Genomic DNA, 24,715 nt, shown 5'->3' with positions numbered 1-24,715 from the left:
TATGTGCTGGGAAGAAAGAGGTGACCAAGACAGCCCAGGCCCTCAGCCTCCTGGCAGCAAAGGCAGCCCAGGTCCTCTGCGCCTCCACATCCTCCTGGCAGCAAACACAAGTCCCCAGGCTGGGGGTTGTCCTACCTTCCGAAACCTTCATATGGGCCAGGTTGTAAGGGTGGCCCTCTCTTCTGGACGGGCTCCCTGTTCCAGCTTCAGGAAGTGGCTCTCTTTGCCCAAGTACGTCATCAGTAGCACAGGTCTCCAAATTGAGGCCTCAAGGTTAGAGTCTTCCACATGTGGTCCACAGTCAGGGATAGAGTAGTCTTACTCTCCTTCTAGAAGATAGGGATTGTGCCCTGTTCGTATTTGTATCTCCTCCCTCTCACACCCCCCTCCCCTGTCCTCACTCCCATCGACAAACCAGAGCACTCTGCCCTTGGAGGTGTTCAGCAGGTGTTTAAGAGCCCCTGGTATTACTCAAAAATAATGCCAGATGAGCCCTGAAGAGGGCTCTAGGCAGCAGTGGGAGGGGAAGAAGCTTCCTGATTTGGGGAGAATGCCTGTTGGGGAGGCAGCTGTACTTAGACCTGGCCCTGCAGGTGGGGTGACTTGCCCTCTCCTTGAGGCCAGTTTCCAGGTGAGGGGAAGAGCCTCCCTCCTCAGATCACCTGTCACATGGGAGGGAGTCATAAGAGACACCTGGATCTGCGCTGGAACTTTGAAGTTCTAGAAAGGAAATGGACTTGAGGCAGAGATGGAGGTTAAATTTCTTCTACAACTTTTGTGATTGTGATTCTGAAAGAGAAAAATGATGTGGGATGTCATTAGCTGGTTTCCTTGGTAACTTTTTTTCCCTTTGCCTTGTTTTGGAAGAAGGGACTGGGTCCCTAGACCAGGTTGTCTAATAACCAGAGAGGAGGTATTTATTGAAGACCAGAGTGATGTCTTTTCTGGGGGACTTGCAAGTCTGGTTGGGAAGGCTTTAAGCTGAATATTAAGGGGATAGAAGAGAAAAGTATAAAAAGAAAAAGAGAAAAGTATACAGGAAATCTACCGAAGCTGACAACACAGAGACCTGTGTGACTCCGCAGCAGTGTGGCCACCAAAGCGGTGCCCAGAAAGCCTCAAATGGAAATTAGCACCAAAGCTGCTTGAGAACAGTGTGGAGGGAAGGGGTCATGTATCTGTAAACTCCTGCCTGAGGCTGAGCAGCCAATGCCTCCAGGCACTGGAAACCTTAACAGGTAAATATGATCTGCTGGTAGGTTGGAATAGAGCAAAGTGGCATGGGCACCCCTGGCCCCATGGAAAATCATAGGAGAGATTCCCTCTGGGTGCCCTGGCCACGGAAAGCTCGTGGCGAGCATTCCTGTTGTGATGGAAAGCGCAGGGGCAGGTATGTAATTGTAGGACAGACAGCCCGCCAGACTGAGGTGGCAATGATTGTGTTCCATAGACAGATCTTAAAAGAGGCCCCTGGCAGATGTCGTAGATCATGTAGACGTTTTTAGGCGACTTATTAGAAGTGGACCATGTGGTAAGTTTAGCACTACCCTGCTGATATTTTACCTCTGAGAGCAGGTAGAGGGAAGTGTGTGTGTGTGTGTGTGTGTGTGTGTGTGTGTGTGTGTGTGTTGTGGGGGCAGGGTGCTGTTTGGACCTAATGATGACAAATAAGGAAAAGCCAGTTGACATTGTGGACAGGGTAAAGCCGTGTGCGGAGGGGCAAGGGAGCCTACGACCGCAGCCCAGAAATAAGCACAGAGCTTGGGTTTAGGCTTGGCTGGCTCCACAGCCCCTGCTCTTGGAGCATCTCCTACCTTATACTGTTGTTTCCTTTGATAAAAATGATGGAACTGCTCTCATGGAAGCTGAACAGGAGCCATCTTGGTGTCTTCACATCCAGATGCCTGATGGAAATGACCTCTTGAGCATCACCCCATGGCAATGACTGATTTAATGTGGCTCCTTCTTGGTCTCCGTCTGCTTCCCCCCTCCCCCCACTAAGAGTTCAGAGCAGACGCTGCAGTACCTGTACTCGAAGTCTGAAGGGAGTTGTCCTCGGGGAAAGTCGAGCTGCTTGCCCTGGCTAAGTTCAGAGGCAAGATCGAAATGGAAAATAAGTCAGAGAAGACCCACGGGAAAGGAGTTGCTTTTGTTTTAATTTCCCAGGGTAGGATAATGTCTATGGGGATGTGATGAGTGGTATTCGATCCTGATGGGGTAGGTTAATAGGAAAACAGGAGCATTAACTTTTTTTTTAAGGCTAAACCTCCCAACAGAAATGACTATTGATCATATTCTGAGCCAGAGACCAACCTCATTTGGTCAGCCTAGCTTTTGTGATCAAGAGGGGTGTTGGCAGAGGCTTAACAGCCTGAAGCAAATTTTGTTTCATGAGGTCTGATTTGTGGCATGAAAATCTTATGGAGGGAGAAAACATACCTTGAGTTTCTGAATTCGGTGATAGAGTTGCTTTGGCAGCAAATGTAGCAAGTGCAGGGCCCGGAATTTTCTGGAGCAGATGGTCAAGAGGTCCTTCAAACTGTATGAACTTATAATGCCAGAGTGCTCATCTCAAAAACTAAATTTTTAAACATATTTAATAAATGTATATTTCTATAACCCACAGCTTAGAAGAAGTCTGCCAGAAATTACAAGTCTTAGCTGTACTGTGGCCTAAGAATTTTAGCCATTTTGTGTTATCTGTCAGAGTTGACCCATTAACTGCAATTTCCTCTCCCAGAAATAGCATGCTGCTCCTTCTGGGCTCCCTTGTACAGTGCTACAGTTGGGTACTGTGGCCTGTCACCCAACACTGCACAGTGGTGGTTAGTAAGTGGTGAGTGAGATGGGTACTCTATAGCAAGCTAAGGAAAAAAGTGTGATTTTTTTTTTTTGGCTGCATTTTCCTAATTTAGGAGTTCACACAGGTGCCCAAATTGGTATTTAAAGGGGAAAGGAAAGGTTTTTGCTGCCTTAAAGGAGGGTAGTTATCTGGTTCATCCGTGTCTGTATTTCTGCCCGTTGTTGTAGGGTACACATCAGTTTCTCTGACTGATTACAAAAAACCTACCGTGATGTTCTTGCTTAGGGAGGGAGTGGCCCTGCCAGACAAGCAGGAAGCCCCGAAACTAGCTTCAGAACCCCTCGTCCAACCGGCTCGATGATTTCAAGCCAAATTCTTTGGGGCTTGAGATAGGACCTATCAAATGGGTTATCCCCACACTAAGTTAATATGGGCTGATTACCCAGTGATCCTTTGAGCACTCAGCAGATGACGCTGCTCCCAAGGCAATGGCCGTGCTTGGGGACTGTTGTGGGGCAGGTCCCGACTCTTTTGCAGTGAAAGTCAGTCTTCTGTGAATCTCTTAAATGAGAGTCTCTTGAAGGTCTTCACCCACTTTGTCATTCTTTTTTAGGGAGGTCTTTGAAGAATCTTAAAGCATGCATTCGCATGGCATTAAACACGATAAATTCTTAATTACAAATGATTAATTAGATTGTTTTCTTCCTGATTAATAGCTTGTAAGTCAGTGTGCCAGTTTTTCTTTCTTTTTTAACGTAAGCAAGCACTTAAGTATGTTTTGGAATGTTTGCTTTTCAATTTTTTGGTTGTTTGTAGAGAGTCTAGAAAGGAACCACCTATTTTCCCATTAAGGTCTTTGCTCCGAGAGTTAGAAAAAAACAAAACAAAACAACAAAACCATGGAACTTTGGGAGGCACTAGGACTGTTTTCTTGGGGCAGGACTTCATCTTGCTCTCTTTTGTTCTGCCCAGACTTCTAAAAGTCCACGCACCCACCATCCAAAGGGTGTATATCAAAAAGTTTTTACCCTGTCACTCAGAACCATGTAACGAGTTCTTTCAAGCAGGGTTTTTAAAAACCTTGGCAAGGGGCATGGGGGGGGGGGGGGAGAAGTCTATGTCTTCTAGAAAACTGAGTGTGAAGTCTTTGTATTTGGTGGTGGTAGGGTCTTTGATGCTCATCAGGTTTCCAAACGGCCCTTGAAGGAGAAAAGTTGAGGAGGGACTCCAGCTCTAAAGTCTCCGCACCACTCATCTAGAAAACTCTCAGGCCAGCTATTTAGAAAGGAGGGGCAGATTAGCAGAAGTGAAAGAACATAGAGCACAGACTGCAGGTTTCTAAGGGGCGGGAGTCCATGCACGGAAGCCTGGCTTCTCACTGGTCCTCCCTGGCTACCCATGGGTCCCTGAGATTCTCCTTCCTCCCTACTGTCCTCTCTCCCCTTTTCCAGTCCTTAAGGTATCCTTTGTTGGGAGAGCACTGGATAAACTTGCCCTACAAGCCACGTACCATGCGCCAGGATATTTTGTTCTTGGTTTCTTCAGTCTTTTTTTTTTTTTTTTTTTTTTTTTTTTTTTGGTCAGTGTCCTGACTGTTCCCTAACTTCTCATAAGCCTCTCTTTTCATTTTTCTTGGGTTTATCTCTTACATCACCTCATTTTCCTCCCTTTCCTCCTCCCCCCACCTTTTTTTTCTTAATGAGTTCTAAGTTAATCTGTTCCCTGTCACTGACTTTTCTGTTAGGTCTGGTGATTCTTATCTGCAGCCAGAAAGGGGGACCTGAGCTAGACAGAGAACCCAGAGGCTGGTCCTTCCAGTCGTGTGGTTCTGGACGGTGGAGCCTGCTCCTACCTGGGATGCCGGGGGTCTCAGCTCACCCCCTTCTATCCCAGAAGTCAGCCATGTGCTCTGGTGGCCTCTGACTGGCCAGGAACGCACATATGCCATGGCTGTCACAGGCTCCTACCTTTCTTTGTGGACCTCATATGTATCCTGTGATGGCAAGCTGTGCTCATGAAAGTAGGATTCTGTTTTATATTCCTTATTCCAATGTTGCCAGAGGCAGAAAAGACAGAAGTTATTGCTTTCAGAAAGACTGTTCTTCCAGAGGCAGGCCAACGTACAAGAGAGCGTCGGCGACAAATGTGCATTATTGCAACGAGCAGAAATTTAAACTGCAGTAAAAGGTGATCATTTTCTACCTTGCGTAGCTTAAGCTTCTTCCCCTCTCCGAATTTCTTCCCCAGTGCTCTGGGGAGTCAGGGGTCCGGCCCTGAAACGGTTTGGGAGGAAGGTCTCCTACTCTTGCTGCTTCTGAGGATTCATTAGCCCCTTGGCAGCATTAACCTTCACGTGGAGGTGGGCATGTGATCCAGGAGGCTCTGCTTAGGAAACCAGATCTCTGAATTGATAGAGCCATCTCATGAGCTAGTAATGCAAGCTGTTGGTAATTACAAAAAACCTACCGTGAAATTCATCCAAAATTAATGAAGAGTCAGCACTGTGGATTTTAAATAACAGAGAAAGTTATGGCATCGGCTCTCAGTTATCTGAGTAGATTATTTCTTGCTGGTCTTTAAGCCTTTAGCTGGTTTCCCTTTGCTCCCTGTTGTGCCCAGGGGCTCTCTTCCCACTCCAGTCTGCTTGGTTTATGTTCCTCCCACACAGACCCATTTTAATGGGAAGCTACTGAAAAATGCAGTGCGTTCCCAAGTCAGTTGTTTGGGATTATCCATTCCACTTTTCTCTTCGGTGAACACAGAGAAGTGAAAAGTCCAGTGTGTTTATAATTAATTTTTCTTACTGTTTATTTATTTTTGAGAGAGAGAGAGAGAGAGAGAGAGAGAGAGCAAGCAGGGGAGGAGCAGAGAGAGAGGGAGACACAGAATCAGAAGCAGGCCCCAGGCTCTGAGCTGTCAGCACAGAGCCTGATGCAGGGCTCGAACTCACGAACCGTGAGATCATGACCTAAGCCGAAGTCAGACGCTTAACCAACCGAGCCACCCAGGCGCCCCAAAAGTCCAGTGTGTTTAAAAGAAAACAATAAAAATGTGTGGAGAACAAAAACTTGGGAGTGAAAACCAGATAGATGAATGTCTGCATTTCCTGACTTTGATTTTTTTTAAAGGAGCATTGTTCAATACTTCATTTTGTGTGTATGTCAACATTTGAATTTCTCTAGATTGGTGCATGCACAGATCAAGATAAATGATTAAGATATTTTGAAGCTAAGATCTTTACTGCTTTGGTGACGTACTCTATAGGTATAACCATCCCTTGACTTAATAGGGAGGATCTCTGGTCTATATGTACCTTCATGTGACTTGAAAAGCAACTATTCCATTTGAGTAGATTTCAATTAGGATAATGGCTTTGAGACATCTCACAATGATACAGTTGTTAGTCTCTTAAGATAGAATTGTCAAATTATAGCAAATAGCGTTGGAAATTATTTTGCAATTTTCTCAGCAGATCGTAATTTCTCCTTCTGTACATCTTGTTGTTCTGGAAATAATAGTGTAAAGGTACCTTTTTCCAAAACTGATTATTTTCCAAATACATTGGTACCTTTTGGTGTAAAGGAAATGGCAGAGGAAGATTGTGGTCCAGGAGAACCAGCAGGGAACAGGGTTTTTTTTTAGCCTCTCTTTTATTATACCTTCGGCCACATTTTTGAAGAGAGACCGAGAATTGCCGTATGTGTGAAAGAAGATTGGTAACTGGGTGGACTTGAAATGAAAGTGAGATTTTCAGAGTAACAAGGTCACTTTGTTACATGGTTTGTAGAAACAAAGGATGTGTGATCACAGCAGGTCTGGCAGCTGGGGTTGGTGGAAGTGGAGAGTTCGTGTAATCTGAAGGATATTTAAATTTATTTGTATGATATTTAAATTTCCATGTTAGAAAAAGCTCCTAGAGAGCAGTGGTTCGTTAAAACAAAAATGGAAAGTCAATTTTTAAAAAATGGGAGGGGGCATGTGCATGTTTGCATCCTTACAGGATATTGAAAAAATTTTTTTAAATACCTAGGACATAGTTTCTTGACGGAGGCAGAGAATGGTGGGAACAGTGCCTTAAGGGTTACGTTTGATGGAGAAGTGCTCAAAGAAAAGACTTGCCTTGAAGGAAAGTTCCTGTGGAGCTGTGCCCTGCATTTTGAGTGATACACCGAAGCACAGCTGACCCCACATTAATTTTGGCCTTTCTTATGAAGCTGGATAAAATAACGCATTTCTGAGGAAAAAATAGTAAGTTATCATGAAGTATCGAAGCCCCGCGGTGGAAAATGCCAACATCCAAGAGTCCAAAGCAAATTCAAGAATCAACACCCTAAGCGCAGACCTCACATTGACTCACCATCTTGATTTACCTTACTATGAGGCCCAACGGGTTCTTGTTGGGCACCCCAGAAATGCCAGGGATCCACACCCCCAGAACAAGTGTTGCAGCTCGTACTTTGGCTTCCTGGTATTTTTCCTGGGAAAACGTGTCTGATCTGAAATAGTTCCCAACTTGATAGAAACGTCGCTCACCAGAGGTGGCCCTGAGAAACTTTGGTTTCCCAAAAGAACAGATAAAGTTCTGGAACCCCTTGAAAGAGTGGTGCCTTCACTTTTGGAAAATACACCCCTTCAACCTCTGAACACTATGCACCGTCTCCCTAGAAAACACATGTACACACAGACCAAATTTTGCATGTAGATGTTAAGAACCCTTGACGGGGGGCGCCTGGGTGGCTCAGTCAGCTAAGCGTCTGACTTCGGCTCAGGTCACGGTCTTGTGCTTTGCGAGCTCGAGCCCCACATCAGGCTCTGTGCTGACAGCTCAGAACCCGGAGCCTGCTTCGGATTCTGTGACTCCGTCTCTCTGCCTCTCCCCTGTTCACATTCTGTCTCTCTGTCTCTCAAAAATAAATAGACGTTAAAAAAAACCCAAAAAACCCTTGACGTAAAGTAATACGATGCAAGGTTTTGAAGAGAACGTTAGGAAGGAGCTGGCATTTTTCATTGGCAGGTAGAGGCGCTCGCTTGGGAGTGTGCTTTGTGGCTTGTTGGACAGTAAGATTTAGCAGGGCTGGAGCGTGCGGCCAGGCTGATTTTGAGAGAGTGGTACAGATGTTGAGAGTAGTGCTTCCAGAAGGTGCAACTCCTCAGTCCCCTCAAAAGCTGGGGCCAGTGTTTTCTGTGAGGGACTTTTTGGAGATCTTTTTGTTTAGGTGCAATTATTTATTATGTGTATATGAAAAAGCAGTCCCGACTCTGCATTTATTTCCCTCATATGCTTTTCCCCTTAGAGTGAAACGACTGACGCAGCCTTTGACCAAGTGGGTTTTAAGAGCCTAAAATTAATGTTAGATGAGTTGCTTGTTATGTTAGTTGTGAAGGAGAGACTGCGTACTTTATTATGCACAACATGACTTCAGAGTTCTACCATTTGAGAATATATGTACACATATATATAAATAGATTTTAAAAAATAGACTTAAAAATATGTATTTTAAGGTCTATTTATTTAGAGAGAGAGAAAATGAACAAGCGGGGGTGGGGGCAGAGAGAGAGAGAGTCCCAAGCAGCCTCCGCACTGTCAGCACAGAGCGCCCACGTGGGGCTTGAACTCACAAACTGTGAGATCACGACCTGAGCCAAAACCAAGAGTTGGCCGCTTCACAAACTGAGCCACCCAGGCACCCCGAGAATATATATATATTTTAAAGAAAGTGCCTTATACAAACTGCATGTATTAGATCTGCATCCTGCTCTCAGGGCCTCTGCTCCACTTCCAATGGGCCTGGCATGTGAGGCAAGCTGAGGGTGGCAGCTTCTGGTCCAAAGGCAGGCCTGGGAGCACAGGTGTAGACCTTGGAGTCCTGTTGGTGGCAACAGCTCTGTGATTTCCACTTGTGGACCCCTGGTGGATGGCGACTTGCAGAGGAGCTCTTATTTAAGCCATCAAGATCTAAGAGGTCACTGCCACCCAGGGGTATTCCCCCCTTCTCTTGAAGGATCCTTTTCTTTTCTTTTTCTTTTCTTTTTTTCATTTATTTTTGAGAGAGAGAGCAAGAAGGGGAGGGGCAACGAGAGAGAGAGTGAGCGAGCGAGCGAGAGAGCGAGAGCGCATAGAGCCCGACGTGGGGCTCAAACCCACGAACCGAACCGTGAGCTCATGACCTGAGCCGAAATCAAGAGTCAGACACTTAACAGACGGAGCCACCCAGACGCCCCAGGATCCTTTTCTTTGTTAACGGCTGGCTTGGAATTTCAGTTTCCTAAAGGAAATGCATTTTCCCAGCAGAAACAACATTACACATTGGTTCCCTGGAAAGGAGAGGTACCATGTTCACAGTCTGCATCAGGAAGGCTTGTGCTCCTGCAAAGGATACTGCCCAGTAGAGATGATCCGGGTGTAAAGCTAGATCTCACTTTCTCCTAGCAAGTGTTATAATATATTTATAATATGTTACATTCTGGAGCTAAAACCCAATGCCCAGTTGCTAAAAATATACTAGACTGTAAATGATATATTTATTTTCTGTACTGTATGGAATTTTCTGAAAAGGACATAAACAGGTTACTTAGGTATTAAGTGCAGTGTTCATTCATTCATTCAACCAATAAATATTTAAGTGCCTACTATGCACAACATTGGGAACACAGCAGTGAATAAACTAAGTTTCTGCCCTCATAGAGCATGTATTCTGTGGGCTGAGAGGTAGCAAGTAAGTAGCCATATAACACAATGTTAGGTAGTAATATTGTTCTTTAAAATAAAGAGAACCAGGAGATAGGGAGGCCGTGCTTTAAGGATAAGGTTGTCAGGAGAGTCTTCGTCTGGAGGAGACATTAGAGTTGAGTCCTGCTATTAATTAATAATTTTGGGGAGTAACACTCATCTTTCGGGCCGTGGAATTCAGTGAGGCTTCTTTGTAGAGATTTTTTTTTTTAAGTTTGTTTGTTTTGAGAGAGAGAGGGAGAGAACATGAGCAGGAGAGGGGCAGAGAGACAGGGAGAGGGAGAATCCCAAGCAGGCTCTACACTGTCAGCACAGAGCCCGATGAGGGGCCTAATCTGACAAACCATGAGATCATGTCCTGAGCCGAGATTAAAAGTCAGTGCTTAACTGACTGAGCTACCCAGGGGCCCCTTCTTTGCAGAGATTTTGACTGATTAATTTGAAGGACTTTGAGGAGTTGGGACTTTGGTATCCATGACCTTTTGAGAGAATGACTGACCTTACCTGGTTGGTAACCTCTTTTGCTTACTATCACTTTTCCTGTGGCAAGAACAGGAGGAGAAATAAAGTTGCCTCTGGCTGTCCTCTTGGTGGCTCAAAGCCCACCAAGCATCTCCCTGCTCTCGGGTTGGCTTTGAGCTTTTGGCCACCGAGCCTGGTTTTCTGATGTTACGCATGCCTGGCGGTCTTTAAAATGAACAAACTGACTCTTCACTTGTTACTCCACAAAGTCTGACAACCTGAACGCTTTCCTGGGAAGGGTCCCCACATCCAAAGGCCAACTGACCTGAGACTGGCCATGAGTTCCAGATACAGGGACCTGGGTACAGGGTGACGGGTTATAGCTATTGGCCTAAGGTTATTTTTTCCCCCCTCCCAATGTAGTTTTTTTTGAAGGGGCAGAGAGAGAGAGGGAGAGAGAGAATCCCAAGCAGGCTCTGCGCTGTCAGCATAGAACTCATGGGGCTCGAACTCATGAATGTGAGATCATGACCTGAGCCGAAATCAAGAGTTGGATGCTTAACCAACTGAGCCACTCAGGTGCCCCTTTCCTTAATGTCATTTTTTTTTTTAATGCTCTATTTATTTTTGAGAGAGAGAGAGCACAAGCAAGAGAGGGACAGAGAGAGGGGGGGACAGAGAATCTGAAGCAGGCTCTGTGCTGACAGCAGTGAGCCCGATGTGGGCTCAAACTCATATACTGCGAGATCGTGACCTGAGCCAAAGTCGGAGGCTCTACCGACTGAGCCACCCAGGTGCCCCTCCTGAATGTCATTTTTAATTGAATGTCATTTGATTTCGTTGGCAAAATCAATCTTCTAGGAAGTAGTATATAGTAAAACCTTGGATCACAAATAACTTGTTCTGCGAGTGTTCCGTAAGATGAGCAAACATTTCCAATAAATTTTAACTTGACAAATGAGCGATGTCTTAAAAAAAAAAAAATGAGCGATGTCTTAATAACCAGTATCTGCATAAGGGCCACAGTGGACAGACCCAGTACCATACATCTTCCTTTCATCCGAACAACATCCTGTTGTTATTGCCACCTCTTTGCAGACCGGGACAGTGACGACACCTGCGAAGGGAGGAAGGGGGCTAGCCCTCCAAGGAGAAGCCTGTGTAAGGGCGTATGTGGAACTCCTTTCATCCCCACACAGCTGCTGTGAGGTAGACTTTATTCTTCCCATTTTGTAGATAAAAAACTGAAGCTCGAAAATATTATGTACCTAACTTGAGGTCACACAGCTGGTGAGGGGCTGAGCTGGGGTTTGCCCCCCATCTGAGTTGGAAAAGCATGCTCTAACCACCCTGGCAGGCGCCTGCCTCAGCTCCCTGAGGCCACCTGTCCCTTGCTCCCCTCTTCCCTCTGTAAGTCCTGCTCTGCCCTCCTCCTCTTCAGTGTCCCCTCAGCCACTTTGCCAGGTCCCTGAGCCAGCAACCCACCTGAGAGTCTATGTCAGGGCTGGGTGTTGGGGGCTGGACCGTGGGCAGCAGTTCCAAGTTGAGCAGTGCTTCAAGATACTTGGAGGGCTAATAGACCGTAAGCATTTGTTGACAAAGACCTTTATACACACATCCACACATGCATTGTATACATATACTTACATACACGTGTATGTGTAGGTGGCGATACAGAGGAAAATTAAACTCTCTCTCTCTAGCATATCGACACGCTTACCTTTATAAACGTTGTGTAATCAGTGTATGTACTAGTTTGTGTTTTTTCCTCATTTATCGTGATTTCACTTGCATGTTCCCCCATTTCTATATAATTTACACACTCTTTGTAAGGACTATGTAATATTTCCTGTTAACATACAGGATCCTTGGTTGACTGTTTGAGGTATTAAGCTTTGTGGCCTGGCGAGGAATGTACGTGATAGCATTTCTTCTTCAGGGAAAAAAGTTCTGAGTTTGGCTTAAGAATAAGTGGTTTTTGAAAAATTGTTCTGTAAGAGGCTGCTTATTCACCATAGTTTCAGTGGATTTTGGCTGGAAACATGCAGTAGGCATTTGATGAAAAACAAACATTTGTTTTTTCCAGATCTGAGTTTACATTTGGATCCAAATTTTATAAGCAATCACAACTAAACCTTATAAAGCATTTTTGGGTGTGATTTGTTTGTTTGTTTGTGTATGAGAGCAAGAGAGCACGAGCAGTGGGGGGGGGGGGGGGGGGGAGCGGCGCAGAGAGAGAGAATCTTAAGCAGACTCCATGCCTAGCGAATAGCCCAACGTGGGGCTCAATCCCACAACCCTGGGATCTTGACCTGAGCCAAAATCAAGAGTCGGACGCTCAACCAACTGAGCCCCTCAGGCACCCCTTGGGTGTGGTTTATATGTCCAACCAGGCAAAAACCCTTTAAGAAGCCGAAACAGAGACAACTGAATTGACAAAGAAAACTCTTTAAAAATTAAGGTTATCTTGAGGCCAAGAATGTAATTGCTGAACTACAGGTGATAACAGAAAACACCTTCCAAAACAAACGTCCCAATTTTCCACCTCTACAGCAGAGGATCGGTGCCAAGGAAATAGCTGCTTCTTCCTCTTCCTGGTGGTGGTGGGAATTGGTAAAGGGAGTTGCCTAGACCTGTTTGCTTTGCATTTCTGCCCTTACTGGCAATGATGCCTTAGGCAAGTTTCTCAGCTTCTCTGTCTCCCATTCCTCATTTGAAAAACACAATTCCAGCCTCTTAGGGCCACAAAGATGGAATGAGGAGTGTCTTGATGTCTCTGGGACTTAAATCTTCATTCAAAGTTTGTTTTCCATAACTCAGAACTTTGAGTGAATTAGTGCATGCCAAGTGAGCTGTCTGGGTGATGCCAAGATCTCCCCCTGCCCCCCCCCCCCCCCCCCCCCCCCCCCCCCCGCCGCCAACTCCTCATTTTAGGAAACTTATTTTTCCTGCTCCATTTTGAAATTTCTTGTTTGCTGCCTGGTTTAAATTAGGGTCCCAAAAGTTGAAGATTTTTTTTGCATGTGTAGAATAGTAGATGGCATTCAATTTCTCTGAAAGATGTTCCAAAAAGTTGAACGTAGGCAGGCATTTCTGAAATGGTTTTATTACATGTTACCTGCACAGTATCGTTAGAGGTCACGACTTCAAGAAAATACTTCGTCATTCAACGAATTCTCTTTCTACTGGTTTTGGGTATTTGTAAGGAATGATTAGTCTCCCTTCTGGGTGGATGTGTAATAGTATTAGTTATTGAATCAGAACTTTCAACACCTTTCTGACACTTACTTTTGGAGGCCACCAAGTGTCAGACTCAAGATGTCCCAAATTGGGGGTGCCTGGTGGCTCAGTCGGTTAAGTGTCCGACTTTTGATTTTGGCTCAGGTCATGATCTCATGGTTCATGGGATCGACTCTTGTGCTGGGCTCTGCGCTGACAGCAGGGAGCCTGCTTGGGGTTCTCTCTCTTTCCCCCCTCTCTCTTTGCCTCTTCCCCACTTTCTTGCACTCTCTCTCTCTCAAAATAAATAAATAAACATTAAAAAAAGATGTTCCAAACTGCCCCTACTCCGTTCCCCCTAAACCTGATCCTTCTCTTATTCCCAGACATGATAAATGGGACCACTGACCACTGTCTCTCTTGTAAGCCTAAGGCTTGTCCTTGGAAATACCTTCTTCCTCCTTCCCTAGCCCACCCACCAAGTCCCACCCATTTCATCTTCTCTCTCTCAGGCCCCTTGTCTCATCTCCACAGCCACCTCCCTTGTCTTGGCTACTGTCACCTTTCACCTAAAATGTAAGACTGTAACTGACCTTTCTGAGTCCCTTCTTGTCCCTTTCCAGTCTGTTTTCACACTGCACCGAGTGAGCTTTTCAGAACGTGCATCTGATCACCTCCATACCTGCCTCTAGACAACATACAGTGACCCTTCAGCTGTTCCTCATTGCTCTTGATGTGGCCTTCAAAGTCCTGCATGACCTGGTCCCTGCCTACCTTTCCAGTCTCATGCTGTGTCCACTGTACCCGCATTCAAGGGGCTTCTTTGTATTCCTCTGTTAGGTTGTGCTCCTGCCTCAGGTCCCTGGCTCATGCCATGCTCCCTTCTGGACTGCCCACATTACAGTCCTGGCCAACTCAGACTCATCCTTGAGATGTCAGCCCAATTCCCACTTGCTCCAGGGACCCTTCCGTGACTGATCCTCAAACTGATTAGGTTTCCCTACAGGCTGTGCCCTCCTGGTATCCTTCATGTTACTTCAGAGCTCTTGTGTTGATTATTCGATGATATCTCTCACAGCCCTTCTCTAAGCTCCCTGAGGGCTATTCCAGTACTGCTTTGCGCATTGTAAGGCAGGATACAAATGACAAGTACTGAATGCTCAATTGTGGTCTCTGCTCTTAGAGCTTAAATCCCACATGTGCAGCTAGAAAGGTTTGGCTGAAATTAAAATGTTTGTGCAAACAGACCTGTAACCGTGCATAAATTGTGAAGTCAGGAGAGCCTTAGGGCGCCTGAGCGGCTCAGTTGGTTAAGCATCTGACTTCAGGTCATGATCTCACAGTTGGTGAATTCGAGCCCCGCATCAGGCTCTCTGCTGTTAGCATGGAGCCTGCTTTGGATCCTCGTCTCCCTCTCTCTCTCTCTGCCCTTCCCCTGCTTGCGCTCGCTCGCGTGCGCTCTCTCTCTCTCTCTCTCTCTCAAAAATAAATAAAATAAACATTTAAAAGAAAAGAGAGAGCCTTAGATCTACAATCAACTCCAAATTCTTGTTTTATAGACATAATAAATTGAGAAGAAAATAAGAGCTTGTCTTTGGATGTTGTTTTTGAAGTCAGTTTCCATATGGTAGTCCCTGGAGACATTTAGATGAACATTTCGTGGGGTAGTTTACATAGGGAAAATCTGTGGTAGCAGCTGCCTGAGATGCCTAGTATAAAAGGGAAGACAGATATCAGTAAAGTCACCAGGTAATCAATAACGTGGATGGAACATTCACTACACAGCCTCATCTGATGTAGCCTCTCACTGTCTCAGGGAAGTCGCAGCTAATTGTGACCGACTTCCCTAAGATGGAAATATGTTCCCATCGCACACAAAAAGGGATGTGCAGTATTTTTAGGGTTTTCTTAAAATTTTAGTACATGCAATAGAACATTTACTTATATACAGCAATAAAGTAGGGGAGGTGGGGAGACCACGTAGTGCTGAAGGCTGATTAGGTCCTGCCGGATTTCTTTTTGCTATAAACTGTGGTGTACTATACTATAAGAAAGTCTTCCCGATGCGGAGCACATTTCCTTAGTAGGTTGATTGTCATCCCAAGCAGGCTTTGAGGGGCCTATAACAATACAACTAAGTATTTTATAGTCTGTTCTTGAATTACTACAAGTTGCTTTGTTTTGTTTTTTAAGGTAGATTTCACACCACGCATGGAGCCCAACGTGGGTTGGGGCTTGAACTCACAACCCTGAGATCCAGACCTGAGCTGAGATCAAGAGTCGGATGCTGAATCCCGTACTGGGACTTTTTAAAAAGTACTTTTCAGGGGCGCCTGGGTGGCGCAGTCGGTTAAGCGTCCGACTTCAGCCAGGTCACGATCTCGCGGTCTGTGAGTTCAAGCCCCGCGTCAGGCTCTGGGCTGATGGCTCAGAGCCTGGAGCCTGTTTCCGATTCTGTGTCTCCCTCTCTCTCTGCCCCTCCCCCGTTCATGCTCTGTCTCTCTCTGTCCCAAAAATAAATAAACGTTGAAAAAAAAAAATTAAAAAAAAAAAAAAAGTACTTTTCAGGGCACCTGGGTGGCTCAGTTGGTTGAGCATCTGGCTCTTGATTTCGGCTCAGGTCACGATCTCATGGTTCATGGGTTTGAGCCCCATCACAGGCTCTGCACTGAGAGTGCAGAGCCTGCTTGGGATTCTCTCTCTGCCTTCCCCCGCTCACTCGTGCTTGTGTGTGTGTGCATGCGTGCACGTTCTCTCTCCCTCTCTCAAAAATAAATAAAGAAACTTAAAAAAGAAAAAGTACTCTTCATTGCTTTCCTGAGGTGTCTTTAGACTCAGGGTTCACCCTGGAGTTGATGCTCTCCCTGGACAGACGGTGTGAAGGTCTTTGTCTTTCAGTGATGGGCTTGGCACGCAGCCAGTGTTCAATAAATGTTGAATAGATGTAAGTCTTTATGGAAGCACAGAGCACCTGTAGAGAGCTTCTGTTGACCATGGATTGATTTGTCCTTGGGAATAACCTGAGCGAGGCAGTAAGTGCAGAGGTGTAGAGCATGGCCTTGGCCCGTGAGCCCTAGCTCTGCTAGTCAGTAGTTTTGTTGCCTTGGTAAGTTGCCTAAGCCACTTTCATCCTTTTCCCACATCTGCAAAATGTGAGAGTAATAATAGTACTTACCTCTCCCAGTTGTTTGGCTTAAACGAGATCTTCTTGGTAAGGCCTTGAGGCCTCGAGGCCTGTGTAAAAGTTAATTTCTCAGCTCAGAAAGTGGCTGCATAAAGTTTTTGGATGAAAAAAACCCTTCTATTTTCTGAAGATAACCATGTTGCATCTTTATTTAAATAGAATAACTGCCAGGGCACGTGGGTGGCTCAGTAGGTTAAGTGTCTGACTTCGGTTCAGGTCATGATCTCTCAGTTAGTGGGTTTGAGCCCCACGTCGGGCACTGTGCTGACAGCCCAGAGCCTGGAGCCTGCTTCGGGTTCTGTGTCTTCCTCTCTCTCTGCCCCTCCCCAGCTCTCTCTCTCTCTCTCTCTCTCTCTCTCAAAAATAAACATTAAAAAAATTTTTTAATAAAGTAACTGCCAAACAGGTCTTTGAGAAGAAATAATAATATTCCGTTGGTGTTCTTTACTCCATCCTGTCCATGGGGAGAGAGCCCTGTGGTTAATTATAACATTTCTATGCTGTCGGTGCCCAAGCTTCACAGTCTATGAAGTGCTGTCCCATTTATTCTTTCTCCTGGCAATTTGAGGGCTGGGCTTTCACCATGACGACTCTCATCTGACAGATCGGAAGATGCAGTCCCGGCGAGGCCACTCCCAAGATGTGGCACTTCCCAGCTAGTCTCAGCTGCCCCAGGCTCTGCTTTTGGGTGTTGAGTTTTTGCTGTGGGATTTTATGGTATCCTAATTACACGTGGATGGCCAGAAAGTGCTGCTTCTGTTTTGGCATTTTGCTTTGGCCAAGTGTCCTCCCTGAGGACCCACAGAAGCTGGAGGGCGAAACCCAACAACACAGCGCTAATCATCTGGAAAGGGCAGGAAGCTGCTTCTAGGCAGTTGTTGGGCCCATGAGCAGAAGAACATCAAGATCACAACTTTACAGCATTCTCTTCTTTGAAACGTCACATGGGGCCCCAGTACAGCCATCAGGTTTATAGTGCGTCCAGAATTAGATTAGGCGGTTTAGTTCTAAGCTGTGTACTCGTATTTCTGGTTATGAACCGCTCCTGGTGCTTATTCCCCCTTATCTACCAAGAAACAGCTTTTTCTCGTTACTTTGTGCATCCACATTTGTTGTTGTTGTTGTTGTTGTTGTTGTTGTTGTTGTTTTCATTTGCCCTTCATTGCTGCCTTCTGTCTTGCTTTTGGTCCTTGAGACAGCAATGAAACAGACCTTCAGGAATGGACAGCTGTGGAGGCCCTCCCTGGCTGGGGTCAGCTCTATACCTAGGGTCTGGGTTGGGGTCGGGTTGAGGGGGGGGAGGGGGACTAGGACCAGCCCCAGGAGATGAGGCCACAACTCAAGGGGCAAACAGTGCAGTCAGGTGTATCAAAGATCAAGAGCAAAACTCAGTCCAGTTGTGTCCTATGCCCATGAAAGCAGGGGCCCACCTCTGATTCCTCATCTGAAATGAGGCTCTCTTGATTTCACAATTTATACTCTGTTACAGGTCTGAGGTAGTTCACTGATTAACCTTGACAGAGAGACACCTCCCCGCCCTTTTACCATAGGTACAGAGCAGTCGCTTCTAAGGCAGTGCCTTCTAACATAGATGTAGACTGGATCAATTAGTTACTGGTGCTTAGGAATGGCAGGTACTGTATTTCCAATTGACTTCCTGGTGATTTCATCACCCTTTCCCATGTGTGTGTATGTGTGTGTGTGTGTGTGTGTGTGTAAGTTAGTAAGTATAATGTGGTCCTGATATTCTAAGTTGATTTAGACCATTGAGTCTCAATTCCATGGTAGATATTGGGGGGCATGTGTGTTCACCTACATAGGCTGTGATTACTGGGGAATTTTTTCAAATTATTTGTCTTCTGATCCCCCCCCTCCTCAATTATGATAAGCCCTGAGATGGGCAGGGGTGGTTGAGTCTTTTGCATGAACAGATTTCCTAAGATTTTCTGGTACATTTCCCCTCCGCCCAATCCTAAGATTCATTTGCCCTTTGATTACTAGGAATAAGAAGGTGCTTAGAACTGGCTAATCGGCTGTCCCACCAGTTTCCTAGGTAGAGCTGACCTAGGCTGGTGGTTCCAACCTGACACCTGCTAAGAAACCCCATGGGAGCCAGGGGGCCGTTTTCAGCATTTCAAAAGGCTTAATAGAAACTATGCATTACCCAGGATGAGGACACAAAAGCTACCCAAATCATCAAGTTTCTTTTCTTCTGTTTGGAATTGCAAGCCTGTATGGTTTCATACTGATTCCAAGTTCTGATTGGCTGTAGGTGACATAATAAGAATTTCTGAGACAGGATTGGTCTAACTCTAGACATTGTTATTAGAGGTAGTATCAGGTCTCCCTCCTTAAACTGAATGTTCTCTCACTACCTTTTAGAATGAGGTTGACCTTGACTATCAGAGTTAAGCAACTGATGGTTTCTTGCTTACTTAGCAATGCTTATCATCATTCCACCTGTGTCAGTGATTTGATTTCATAATGTTATTGTAAACCCTTTATGATGTGGATTATTGGTTAAAATTTAGATCAGCATTGAAATGGAAAAATAGTAAACAGAATTAGCCAATCACTGTTAAACATCATTTGCTAGAATCTGGCAAAAATATGTGGCCAAGGTGGGGAAGGGACAGAAAAACAGAGGTTGGTGGAACCACAGACCTCATTCAGCACCTTCATTTTAAAAGTGGTCCTTTTAACCAGCCCTGCAGTAAAAGCAAAAAATACAACTCACAGTAAAGCGCCCACTGTTAATATTTAGTCTCTGTAGCCTCCTAGGATCCTGTTAGTTGTATGTTCTTTCTTGTTTGTTTGTTTGTTTTAATGCTCACCATCCCAGCTTCTGCTTTTTCATGTTGCACTACAATTTATAGACCTTTCCATAGTTATGTTTTGCCCTTGTGTTTATAATTCTTAATGGTCACAGTTGCCAGAACTAAACCTGAAGTCAGACAGGACAGTCTCTAGTTTAGGTGGTTAGAGAGGCTGGAGACCAGCCGTTTGGTCCTTGATAACATGGCCCAGTGGGCAAGGATAAAGAAGATGTGCCCCGCCTGCTGTGGATGCTGATACTAAGGATTTACATATGCTAAATGTTATTTCTTAATTTTCCCAGCAGCCCTTCTGAAGTAGGCACTGTTACCTCCATTTTTCTCCAAAAGAAACAGAGGCTTTTTGCAGTAATTTGTCCAGTCACACACTGGTAAGCAGTGTAGCAGGGATCTGAAGCTGGAATGCTTGAGTTTGAATTCTTAACCAGGTTTCTCTGACTTCAGAAAACTCCCCACCTTCCACCTTAATCTTCCCAGCACGCCTATTAATGTGTGTTAAGGTCACAGAGACTTGACATTAAAACAAGAGCAAATGCTGCAGGCGAGCGGGAGCTCCTGGAACTTCCCGTCTGCATTAGAGTTTTGTTAGCCTTCCTGGGGGCGGAGTGGGGTGAACGGCCAACCGCATTCAGTCTTGTCTTTAGTTCCATCCTTTTGCTGGCCTTGAAGTTTCTTAGACTTGACTTGGCACAACAGTGACTGCACAAGGTCACCTGAAGCATTTATACAGTACTTTGTGGGGAAATCTTGGCTATTGGTTGCTTTTTGCACTGACCTTAGAACCTAATCCCCACTGAGGAATGGCCACCAAGTTCCTAATTAGAAGTTATCTGTGTGCCCTGCTCTATTCTCTGGACAAATTTAAAATTTCCCCATGTTCTTGGGGCGCCTGGGTGGCTCAGTCGGTTAAACATCTGACTTCGGCTCAGGTCGTGATCTCGTGGTTTGTGAGTTCGAGCCCCGTGTCGGGCTCTGTGCTGACAGCTCAGAGCCGGGAGCCTGCATCAGATTCTGTGTCTCCCTCTCTCTCTGCCCCTCCCCCGCTCATACTCTGTCTCTCTCTCAAAAATAAACAGTAAAAAATATTTTTTCCCCGTGTTCTCCCTGATGCCTTTTGCCATGGCGATGCTTGGAAGTCACCAAAGCAGTTCTGCTGCTGCATGGAGGTGCCCCAGGAGGAAGCATGTCCTCTGACGGCTACCTGGCTCCTATGTGTCTAGGGGCAGAGACAGGTCCAATTCCTCTCTATTTTTCCAGGGTCTTGCTTCTATTGAATGAGAAAATTTTGCACATGAGTTAAAACAGACCCCTGTCCTTGGGCTAGATTGGAAATTGGAGTTCAGATTCTAGAGGTTGGGTTGGGGCAGATGCATGAGAAGTGTTTCGATTTATGCCCTGGCTTTTGGCTTCCCGTTCTCTAGAATTGTCTCTTTCTGGAGTATGGACAGAGGCCTTCGTCCTGGAATTATCTGAATTCAGAATGTGTTTTTCTTTTGAGTTATCTTCTGCGTGGTTGGAAAGGTACATTTGTATCACGGTTAAGTTACACTGTGGATTGCATACATTTCATGGCCTAGAACCTATTTCCCATGTATTTTCCTTCAGGATAAATGGATTTTGAATTTCACACAACTGACTTACTGATGAACCTTTGAAAGTCAACTACTCTTGGTTGAGAATACACATTCTATGATTACTTGTGTGGCATAAATGTTGTAGGGGGTCAGCTGGGAGGCTGGAGTTGTCTAGGAGGAAGGCCTGGGGTTCAATTCAAGCATCACTGGCTTCATGGAGGATGCTAGCGCTTGACAAGGCAAGGCATTTCCAATACAGAGAGCTGCATGAATGGAGGTGGGAAGGAGGAGATAGTTCATCAAACCCAACCAGAACGTTGGGAACACGTTGGAGAGTAACGGAAAATAAGGTTGAGAGAGAGGGTGGCCATGTAATGTTGGACCCTGAAAGCCAAAGAGACGCAAGAACAAGAAAGGTTTTTGAGCAGAAGAATGACGTGATGAGAGTAGTGTTTAAAGAAGACAAGCCTGGTGGCAGGATGCCATGTGGGTGGAGATGGGACAGGGGATGAAGCCAGAAAGAAATGTTGAGGTGTGAGGTGATAAAAGAACTCCGTCAAGAGGATGTGGGGAAGAAAAGAGGTTTGGAGAATAAAGAAGGGAACATCAGAGATGACCTTAGGGGTTGGATCCTTGGTGTTTGGAGAATCAGTGGTCCCTAGTGTGGGGTGGGGTTGGGTGGGCAGGAATGAGGGGACAAATGGATCCATTCAGTTTAGAATTAGACCTCTTTGGACCTAGATAAGATCTGTGTGTGGGTGTGGATTAGAGAGGAACAGATAGAAGAATTTCTAGCCAAGGGATGAGAATAGTGATTCGTGTACATAATTGGGTATGGGAGACAAGATGGCAACTCCTACCACCTTCCCAGTGAATTAGGGGCAGGGCCATCTGCTTAGAGGGAGAAAGGAGGGAGACAAAACTGGAGGCCTGGATGAGAGACAAGGCCTGGAATCGCACCACTAGGAGATCTGACTAAGAAATCAGTGAGCTCATTCAGGAATTTCCTGGAAACAGCCATGTCCTAGTCCAGGTCTGCATGCTACAGTCCCCTCCTGACTAGGATCTGGAGAAGTCCGTCCCCCAACCCCCCACCGCAGGTGGGATAGAGGTCCATGGAGAGGTCCATGGCAGTGGGAGTGACTCGCAGGCCTGGGGGTGGGGACGCCTCACAGGCAGTGGATGGCAGCGTTAATGATTTAGAGAGGGTGGTACACATGGTGGTTTGGTCTGAAAATACACATGGTGGTTTCATCTTAAAAACTAGGCCAGCCCTTCTCTTTCTCTTACCTTGCTCTCTTCCCATTTGAAAACAAAAACAAAAACGCTAGGCAGTGGAGGAGGGAGATCATTTGTTGTGAGAGGGTATGGAGTTGTGTCCCTGTAAGGATAGGTGGGAATCTGGAGGAGGAATAATTTGAATCCAAAAGAGAATGAAGCTTTCTGTTGCCACGGCACGCACGCAAGCGCTGAGTATCTACATCTCGTCTTTTGGAGACTCAGCGAACTCTCCACCTATGACCAGAAGAAGTGAGGGATGTTTCCACAGCTGGTCTAAGCAAGACAAGGTCTAGAAGTATTTCTTAACGTGAGATGAACTGTTTCAATATTATTAGAAAGATATTTTGACTTAATTGCCTTAGACACATCAATCAGTTCAAGCGTATTCTGGTTTCCTTTACTTGACTTGAGCAATTGCCAAGAATTTCTCTTGGCGAAATGAGAAAATAAGACTCTAGGTTCTGTTCCATGAATATTGAATCATAGAACCATAGACATAGAGAATTTAGAGCTTTCTGGAAAATTCCTTGAAGACCAAGAGGGTCCCCTCAGTTTACAGTGAAAAAACCCAAGGCCCAGGGAGGTGAAGTGGGTGAGCTCCATCACTGTCATTTGAGTGGCATGGTCTCCCTCCGAGCTCCTGACCCTGCTGCCTCATGGCTTCACTAGGTATGAATTTTCAGTGGCTGGTGCTTCTACCAACTGAACAGTTATCAGAATCTCACACTTGGGTGGAACTTTTGGACTTGGTCTATCACTAGGCTGCCCTCAGCTCAAGACCTTCCCTGTCACATCCACAATGGTGGTTGAGTAGGATGGGGGAATGTTATCTGACGGGGCCCGCAGGCAAGTCGGCCTCTTTAGAAGGAACCTCAGTGTGGCCAGTTGGCCATCCAGGACCATGCCTCTGCCAGGAATGCAGTACCTTGTGACTTTGAAGGTCTTCATCATGGTCTTGGGTTTCTTGCCTCCTTCCCTTTCCTGATCGTCTGTCCCTCACTTAGAATTTACTCTCAATCCCTGAGTCTCTGTGGTTAGCCCGTCAAGTCTACCAGGGCCAGCTCACATATGCCTCTGTGAAACCTTCATTCAAGTCACATTCTCTTACCTCCACCCATTACTTCCTTTCTCAGAGAGTGGAAAAGCTAAGCAATCAGTAGATACGAATGGATTCAGATATATAAACTAGGTTTTCTATAAGGAATCTACTCCTGAAATCATTGTTGCACTACATGCTAACTAATTTGGATGTAAATTTTAAAAAGTAAAAAACATAAAATAAATTTTAAAAAATAAATAAACTAGGTTTTCTTAGTGTACTAATATGATTTGGAGGGGAAAGATCCAAATACTTGACCGTTTATTATGGCTAGGAAATACAGAGAAATTATGTTCGTATCAGTCCATTTTTCTAAAGAGTTTGATCCTTGTATGAGGAACAGAGAACAGTATGTGTGTTGTATATGCTTATTGTCATCATTTTCTGCAATGATTTCAGAGACTAATGCTCTTATGCTGATGGAATGGGGAAGGCATCCTTGGGAAGTATAAAACCCAGAACTGTAAAGTAAGAGACTGAGAGATTCAACACCTCAAAATAGAAAACTTTATATATTTAAAAATTAAGTTTAAAGTCAGATCAGAGATGGGGGAAAATATTGCAACACACAGGAGAGAAAGTGGTAACTGTCCATGACTCATAAAGTGAGTAGGAAAAATGCTTGAGCAAGAAGTATGATTGACTGGTTAACAGAAGAAGGGAAACAGAGGGGGGAAAGCTTGAAGTGATTATTAAAACATTGAGATGCCTTTTTGCTATCAATCAGATGGACAAAAATTAAAAATGATGTTCAGTCTTGACAAAAGTTCAAGGTGGATGCTTCATACATCGTTAGCAAATTGGGCAAATTGGCAAGACAGTTCCAAAATTGTAAACAGGCACCTCCTTTGAGCCATCAATTCCACCTTTAAGAAGGTACCCTACAGATAGAGTTGCACTTGTATACAAGATTTATAGGAAAGGCTTTTCAAGATAGCATTGTTTCTGATAGTGAAAACTCAACCCTCAAATTTCTATCAAAGGAATGAGTAAGTGGATGATGGTATATCTGTACTGTGTGGAAAAAGCATGTGTGTGTGTGCGTACCTGCTGACTTATATAGATAGGCATGGGGAGAAGCCCAAGAAATAGTAAGTGAAAAACAAACTGCAAAGCAATCTGTATAGTATGATCTCATTTAAGACAAAAAAACAGAAACAGTTTTATGTGTTTGTGTGTGTTGATAAATGCAAATAAAATGAGTGGAACGAAGGATACATTCTAAACTGTTGATTCGAGGGAAGCAGGAGAAAATTTCACTTTTCTTCTGCATACATCTGTTTTAGAAGGTTTCTACAATGAGCTTGAAAACTATTTTTTCGAAAATTGTACATATGCTATTTAACCCCAATACCGCTTCTAAAACTATTTACTGAGGAGATAATCAGAGAGGCAGTCAAAGGCTGTGTATCTGTGTATAAAATCATAATGTATTGTAGCATTGTTTGTAACAGCAAAAAATTCCAAGTAGTATCCTGTGATGAAATGGTTCTGTTGTGGAATATTCATTTTATCTAGCTATTTAAAAT

At 45.0% G+C, this 24,715-nt stretch overlaps 1 protein-coding gene across 12 annotated transcripts in view; it reads left to right on the top strand.

Moving 5' to 3' along the window:
• Positions 1-24,715, top strand: part of TEX2 (testis expressed 2) — a 104,411-nt gene that overhangs the window by 8,708 nt on the left and 70,988 nt on the right. For 2 of the 12 annotated variants that reach the window (XM_045045177.1, XM_045045175.1), the window contains exon 1: positions 22,650-22,756. The exons of 9 other annotated variants lie outside the window; for them this stretch is intronic. The gene's annotated coding sequence lies outside the window, so the exon portion shown is untranslated. Of the gene's footprint in view, positions 1-22,608; positions 22,757-24,715 lie in introns of those variants that run through there. One more of the 12 variants, XM_019818109.3, reaches the window with a different exon arrangement.

Source organism: Felis catus, chromosome E1, assembly GCF_018350175.1.
Source record: "Felis catus isolate Fca126 chromosome E1, F.catus_Fca126_mat1.0, whole genome shotgun sequence".
In the NCBI taxonomy this organism is placed as follows: Eukaryota; Metazoa; Chordata; class Mammalia; order Carnivora; family Felidae; genus Felis; species Felis catus.
The sequence above is the reverse complement of the archived record's forward strand: the minus strand, read 5'-3'. Positions and strand labels throughout refer to the sequence as shown.